A 7,757-nucleotide genomic window follows, 5' to 3' on the forward strand; every position below is an offset into this window, starting at 1 on the left:
GTTGCATACATGGATGTTGAGTTAGTCAGTTGGTGTGCACTCATTAACAGCACTTAGTAGTTAACAACAAAAATTTTTAAAAAGTAGTTACTCTTTCTTGTCTTTTAAATCTTGCCGCCACTTCCCACAATTTTATTTTTTCTTTTATTTTGTAGGAGGATTGGTGGGACAATTGAAGGGTTCGGCTACCACAAAAGGAGAGGACTATACACGTGTCTCCAAGGGAATTGCATTGGGAATTGTTGCCATGCAACATTGGAAGAAGAACAAGCTTGGAAACTGAACCAACAGCATCATAAAGTTGATGATCCTTGTGTTCATCCCATGCTAAACCCCATCCGTCCATCACACAACCACCCCATCAATCCACACCTTTCATTCACTCATCACTTTCCTATATAAGTGATTCCTAGTCCGTACTTCCCTTCACATTCCAGCAACCATTTCTTCAAACTTCTCACTCTTGAAGTACAACTCTCCAAGCTACACCCTATCCAAACCCAACCGAATTCCACCACTCATCACTCACCTCAACACCGTCACTTTTCAAAAATCATTCATGGCATCATCAAGCTCCAAGAGGCAAAAGAGAAAGGAACCGGTTGAGAGCAGCCCTTTTGATGAAGGGAAGTTCAAAACTGCATTCCATGAACATAAATTTGAACGGATAAAGCTCAAGAAGATATTGCCTGAGTTAACATTCCAATTCAACGAAGATGAATGCCCACAGATTCGAGAGAAGATCGAACAAAGGGGTTGGCAAAGGCTCACGAACCCAGAAGCAAAGATAAATGCAAACCTCATCAAAGAATTCTATGCAAATGTGGTCAGAGAAGACAAAATCAAGGCCCTACCTTCAAAAGTTACGTGAGAGGAACAGAGGTGGACTTCAGCCCCAATGCCATAACAAGGGTTCTTCAGCTGAAATCACCACATTTTGATGAGCCCAGTTATCACGTGAGAATAAGTAATGGCCCCGACAATGATGAACTTGAAGAAATTGTGAATGATATGTGTGTTATAGGATCTGACTGGGAAAGGTATTCAGATAGAAGACCTCGGTGCATCAGGAGAGGAGACCTCATCCCGGGAGCCAAGGGATGGTTTGAACTTGTGAGGAGATCTATCCTCCCAGCTGCAAATAATTCTGAGGTCAACGTAACTCGAGCTACTATGGTACACTGCTTAGTAAAGGGTGGAAGCATCAATGTGAATGAAATTATAGCTGAGGAAATTCAAGAATCAGCCGAGAAGAATGATCCAGATGCTAGACTTTGGTTCCCCAGCACCATCCTTAGGCTAGGTACGAAAACCAAGGTAGTCTTCGAGGACAGCAATCCAACTTGGGTAAACCCTGGAAGGATGGTTACACTCCAGCGTATAACGTATGTGACACCTGCCCAACAACAAAGAAGGCCTCAAATAGGGAGAAGAACACCACAAGAAGAACCTCACCAAGAAGAACCTCAACAGGAAGAATATCAGCAAGAAGAGTACTATGATCCAACCAACATCAACTTGAATCACATTCACGGAGCCATTGAGGAGCTAGCGAGGAGTTATATGGAGGGACAAGAATAACAACTGCACGTTCAAGCCCAAAGGATGGATCGTCAAGAAGAACTCCTTTCTAATTGGATGAATCAACAAGGGGAGTGGCAGAAACAGCAAATGGAACATTATTCCCAGCTCACTCAAGCCATCAATCAAGTGACTGAAAGGCAAGAGCGTCAAGATAAACGCCTTCAAGAACTCAACCAACGCCAGCTAGCTCAGATGAAGGCATTCAATGAGTTCAGCGTACTAAATGAAGGACGGCAACTACATAGGGAGGAGTTCAACATAAACACTCAAGCCAAGTTGAACTATATGTCTAGTCATATGCATAATCTACACTCTGCAATCCCTAGGTATGATGAGGTCCAAAAAGATCTCACAGAACAAGAGGAAATGAAGGTGAAACAGCAGAAGGAAACATTGAAAAAGAAGATGGAAGATGCTGGCTTCTGGAAGAAGTTGATTGGAAAAAGCAAGGGAAGTGGGAGTGCAAGCACTCAAGAAAAACACAAGGAGGACAAACAGGAAGGAGAGCATGAGCACCCCCAAGAGTAAAAGGTGGTGGAGTTCCCTCATTGTTCCATCTTTTTTCTTCAAGTTTTTTTTAAAATAAGGAAAATCATGTATGAAATAGAACATGCTTCCATAGTAGCTTAGGAATTTTCAATTCTGTCTTTAAGTTTGCTTTTGCCTAGGTCTATGCTTGCAAGTCAAATTGCCTGCCTTCATTTTCATCTTGCTTATTGTATGCTTGTCCTTTTAAGTCCAATAAAAAGAGATGTTATGAAAGACCAGAGTGATGTTCAAGTTGTAGAGTAAGTTCTTAGATTTGTGGTGTAGTAATCACTTAGCTAAGTTGGTTCACCAACAAGGTGAGAAGGCAACTATCTGTCCTGAATCATATACTTGAAACACACCCCATGAGACTAGCTAAATAATAAGATCCTAATAAGAAAAAAGAAAAGAACAATAAGAGTTGAAAAAGAAAGAAAAGTTAATCAAGAATAAGGCTAGGCACCAAGGGCTTGAATCTTGAGGGATGTGTCTGTGGTGCTCTTGTACCAAGGATCTGCTTGGATGAATAAGTTCTTAGGAGTGCTTCATCACTTGGTAACTTGGGTTAACTAACCCGGGATTATCAACTGAAAATCCACTATCAAGAGCAACCTTGCTACAGAACATTTAGTAACCCAAAGAGGTGCTGGACACCAAGACCTCAAGGAAAGAAAATAACAAACCATGTGCCTGTGGTGTGCATGTATGGGGGAGAGAGACTTGAGGGAGTAAGTTCTTAGGGGTGTTTCAACACCTAGCACCTTGAACCAACTGGTTCGGGAGTGTTGGCTGAAAGCTTATCTTAAAGAGTCGCCCCCTCACAGAACACTTAGCCTAAGGAAAATGACCAATGTTAGTGACACTCACCTTTGTCACTAATGTTGAGCTAAGCCACTTTGAGCCACGTTAGTTGCCACGTTAACTCAGTTAACGTGGACTCTAATGTGGAGGGAGCAAAGAATCGCTAACGTTAGTGACACTCATCTTTGTCACTAACGTTGGGATGAGCCACTATGAGCCACGTTAAATACATTAACGTGGAAGCTAACATGAGTAAAAGGGATGATGAGCCAACATTAGTGACACTCACCTTTGTCACTAACGTTGGAGATGGCTAGCAATACCACGTTAGAAGCCACGTTAACCTAGTTAACGTGAACTCTAATGTGGGAAGTAGGGGCATTTTGGAATGTTAGTGACAAAGGTAAGTGTCACTAACGTTCTCGAAGATGTGGCAAGCCTACGTTAAAGGTCACGTTAGCCACACTAACGTGAACTCTAACGTAGGGAGAAAGGAGGATTCTCAACGTTATTGGAAAAAGTAAGTCCCAATAACGTGTGTGAAGGACCAAAAGGCAACGTTAGTGGTCACGTTGATGCCACTAACGTTGAAGTTAACGTGGAGCATCCTTGGGTTAGGAACGTTAGTGAAAAAGGTGATTGTCACTAACGTTCTCGAACCCACACTTTCACTTAACGTTAATGCCACTAACGTCCTAAGCTAGAATCCCTGCCTACTTCGCACTTTCTCTCTGCAAGTAAAGCTAAGCCCACTGAAGAAGATAACTGCTTCAACTCAAGATCCAAAGGCCCATATCCAAGACTTGAAGAGCCAACTAGAAGATCAGAAGAATAGTATAAATAGGGAGAGCTTTGAACTAGAAGAGAGCTTTTGGGCATTATTAGAATTATTCTATGTATTTTACTTTCTCTGCAACTTTTAGTTTAATTCTCAGAATGTACTCTCCATCTATGCTTTTCATTCCCAGAGCTATGAACAACTAAACCCCTTTCATTGGGTTAGGGAGCTCTGTTGTAATTTGATGGATCAATAATAGTTTTCATTATCCTTCTTCTCTCTTTTCTCTTAATTTTACTAGAAAGATTTCAATCTTCATCCAATTGAGTAGTTATCTTGGAAAAGAAGCTATTCATACTTGGATCTCTTCTGAACCTTGGAAGAGGAATGAAGAGATCATGCTAGAATTGCTTTCTCATGTTGGACCAAATTATGGTTTGGGCGGATATGGTGACATATAATTCTCCCAATATTTTGATTTGGAAATACATGTGGTATAATCAGTGACCACACTTCATCTCTTCTCATGAGCAATTAGACCAAGGAATTGGCTATTGATCTGATTTGAGAGATTGAATTACCAAGGAATTGGAATTCAATCACTTAAGATTGCCAAGGAGATCAATGAATGCATTGATTGAGGAAGAGATGAAAATGAATTTGATCCGGAGAATGCAACATCTCCTACGCCCAATGAACTCCCCATTTCTGATCTTACCCATTCTCTTTACTTTCTGCTATTTACTTTCATGCTAAACTCCCCTTCCCCATTTAAGATTCTGCAATTTATCTTCCGTCATTTATTTTCTGCAATTTACTTTCCTGCCATTTAATTTCCTGCAATTCTCAATCCAATTTCTGCTTAGCTCAACTAGAACATTCTTCCAATTAAAGTTGCTTGACCAATCAATCCCTGTGGGATTCGACCTCACTCTATTGTGAGTTTTTACTTGACGACAATTCGGTATACTTGCCGAGGGAGATTTGTTAAAGGAAAAGTTTCCGTGCATCACAACCTTGTTGGGAAGGTAGAATAGTTGAAAAACAAGAAAATTTTAAGAAACAGGACATGTGCGGCCGCATAGGAAGTTTTAAGATGTGTGCGTACGCACAGGTGACAAAATTTTCAGAAACTGTTCACTCGCACAACCTGTGCCAGCGCTCCCAACAGACTGACCTTCTCGACGTGTGCATCCGCACAGACCTGTGCGTCCGCACAGGTTGAAGTTTTTCCTTGGATATGTGCGCGCACAAGCCGTGCCGGCGCTGCGAACAGAACGCACTTCCCTACCTGTACGTGCGCACAGGTGTGTGCGTCCGCACAGATCAAATTATTTGCAGGGTGTGCGTCCGCACGAGGGTGTGCGCCCGCACATATCAGAAATTATGAAATTTTGCAACTTTGCAGAATTTCAGATTTTTAACACCAACTTTGAAGGATCATAACTTCCTCTACAAAATTCTAATTTTCACAAATTTTACATTGATTTAAAGAGTTTTCAAAGATCTTTAATTATAAACAAATTTCAATCAATTTCGAAAATCGAGGCAAAGTTATGATCGTACAAAGTTCATCAAGAATCCCATTTTACCAAAAACTACAATTTACCAAATTTTCACAATTCTCAAGCCACCTCCAACCAAAACAACATCAACCTCCCATTTACAGTAAAACTACCCTCTTGGGTAAAAAATTCATCACTTACCACATCTTTTCATCATATTTCACCATTCTCCAACCATCAATACCAATCTCACATCATACTTCATCATTTTCAACATTAATAGTATCATATCAAAATTATCAATTTTCTATCATCAAACTCATTCATGCTTCTAAGCCATAAATAACAATAGTCATTCACCCCAATTTATCATACATCAAAATCTCAATATCATTATTTCTCAACATAACCATTTTAATTCAATTTACAACATCAACCAACATCATCAACAATCACATAAATTCAATCCTATCCTATGGGTCACTAGCCTAAGTGTCCATGAATATTATATACTACATAGAGAAAACCGAAATCATACCTTGACCGATTCCCTTTATGCACTGAAATCCAAAATTGATCACCAAAGAGCTTTCCAACACAATCCAAGCTTCCAATCAATCACCAACAAGCTCTAAACTCACAACAAACAAGCTATATACACACCAAACATCACTAATCAAACTAGGGCTCAACATAAACATAATCTAACAAAGGTTTCAAGAGCTCTTACCTTATCCAACGGTTTTAGAAGCCAAAACCACCAATAATCAAGTGCTAGAGTGTACCTAAAATACCCAAGACACAAGATTTCACTCAAAATCAAACCCTAAAACTCGAAATTCTCAAGGGCACGAAAACTGGGCAGGAAAACTCGAGAAACTTACCACAATGCTTAGATAGAAAGGATGGGCTTGGCGAGAGCTTTGAGTAGCCACTGACGGCACGCGAATCGGAGCACCGTAGCTTAAGATATCGCGGATTGAATGGAGAAGTGAATAGTGCTCTTCTCTCTTCTCCTCTCTTCTTTGCAGCTGGTGTGTGTGTGTTTATGGGTGAAGGGTTCATTAATGAACCCTTATATATGTTGGACTTGGACCCGGTCCAATCCGTTAGCGTTTTTAGCCCGTTCGGCCCAACTTTGGGCCAAACCTTTAACACTAACGCCCGATTTTCCATCGCTAACTTTTTTCTAAGGTTTTTGCCGGTTTTTACTTTTTCTCATGCGGTACCGGGAAGACTTAAACCGGTTGAACCGGTTCAACTGCCGATTCGCAGTTTTTCACGATTTTTCGCAGAAAACATATTTTCTGACTCGGAAAGACCTACTGAGTCCAAAAATGATGTTTAGAACCTCAAATTCTCACTCTAACTTTTCGGAATCTAATTTGGAGCAATATAATAACTTAATTAACCGGTGGATTAATTGTGGTTCTTACAGGTTGTAGTTTGTTATGAATAGATTGATCAATGATACACAAAGTACTTTTATTAATGGAAGACTGATTAGTGACAACGTATTAATTGCACATGAATTCATGCATTTTCTAAAGAACAAGAAATATGGGAGTCATGATTTCGCTTTGAAGATCGATATGAGTAAAGCATATGATAGGGTGGAATGGTCTTTCATGGTCTATGATGAGAAGGTTGGGCTTTTGCAATAAATGGGTGGACTGGATTAAGGAGTGTGTGACGATAGTTTTTTATTCTGTGTTTGTATATGGTCAACCCATGGTTTTTTTAAACCATGTAGAGGGATGCGACAAGGCTACCCCCTCTCTCCCTACCTTTTTCTATTTTGTGTAGAAGGACTTTTCCATCTGGTCCACAGAGGAGAACAGAGACAGAAATTTTTTGGATTGAGATTTAATCACTAATGCCCCAAAATCAATCGCTTATTTTTTACAGATGACTCAATACTATTTAGTAAGGCTATGGAAGAGGATTGTCGGGGACCAATTCAGATTTTACAGAGTTATGAGGAGATTAGTGGTCAGAAAGTCAACTTGGATAAATCATCAGTGTTCTTTAGCAGAAATATACCAGTGCATACACGAGATTCCCTAGCTAACATACTCCAAATTCTTCATATTCGCAATCAAAACAAATATTTAAGACTTCCATCAGTCACCTAAAGGTCTAAAAGGGCAACATTTAATTACATAAAGGATAAGGTTACGCAAAAGTTTCAACACTGAAAAAAGGGCTTTACTTTCATCAAATGGCAGGGAGGTGTTAATAAAAGCCGTCACAAATGGTGTACCACTTTACACCTTAAAATGTTTCAAGATGTCAGAAACGCTGCTCGAAGAAATTCAGAGGGCAATTTAGCAATTCTGGTGGGGACAAAAGGGAAGCGAAAGGAGGATGCAGTGGATAAGTTGGAGAATTACTTGTAGGCCGAAAGAACAAGGGGATTGAACTTCAAGGATCTAAAAGCCTTCAACCTTGCTATGTTAGCTAAGCAAGGAAGGAGACTATTGACTAGACCTAATTCCCTGATTTCTAAGGTTTATAAAAGTAAATACTACAGATTTTCTAGTTTTCTACGGGCTGAGATA

General features: G+C 40.1%; 1 long non-coding RNA gene across 1 annotated transcript in view; it reads right to left on the reverse strand.

Annotated features, from left to right (window-relative positions):
* Positions 466–7,757, reverse strand: part of LOC110263450 — a 20,347-nt gene continuing 13,055 nt past the window's right edge. The window contains exon 4 of the long non-coding RNA XR_002349120.1: positions 466–476. This is a non-coding gene — a long non-coding RNA (uncharacterized LOC110263450). The remainder of the gene's footprint in view (positions 477–7,757) is intronic.

The sequence above is a fragment of the Arachis ipaensis genome, chromosome B06 (assembly GCF_000816755.2).
Source record: "Arachis ipaensis cultivar K30076 chromosome B06, Araip1.1, whole genome shotgun sequence".
NCBI classification, from domain to species: domain Eukaryota; kingdom Viridiplantae; phylum Streptophyta; class Magnoliopsida; order Fabales; family Fabaceae; genus Arachis; species Arachis ipaensis.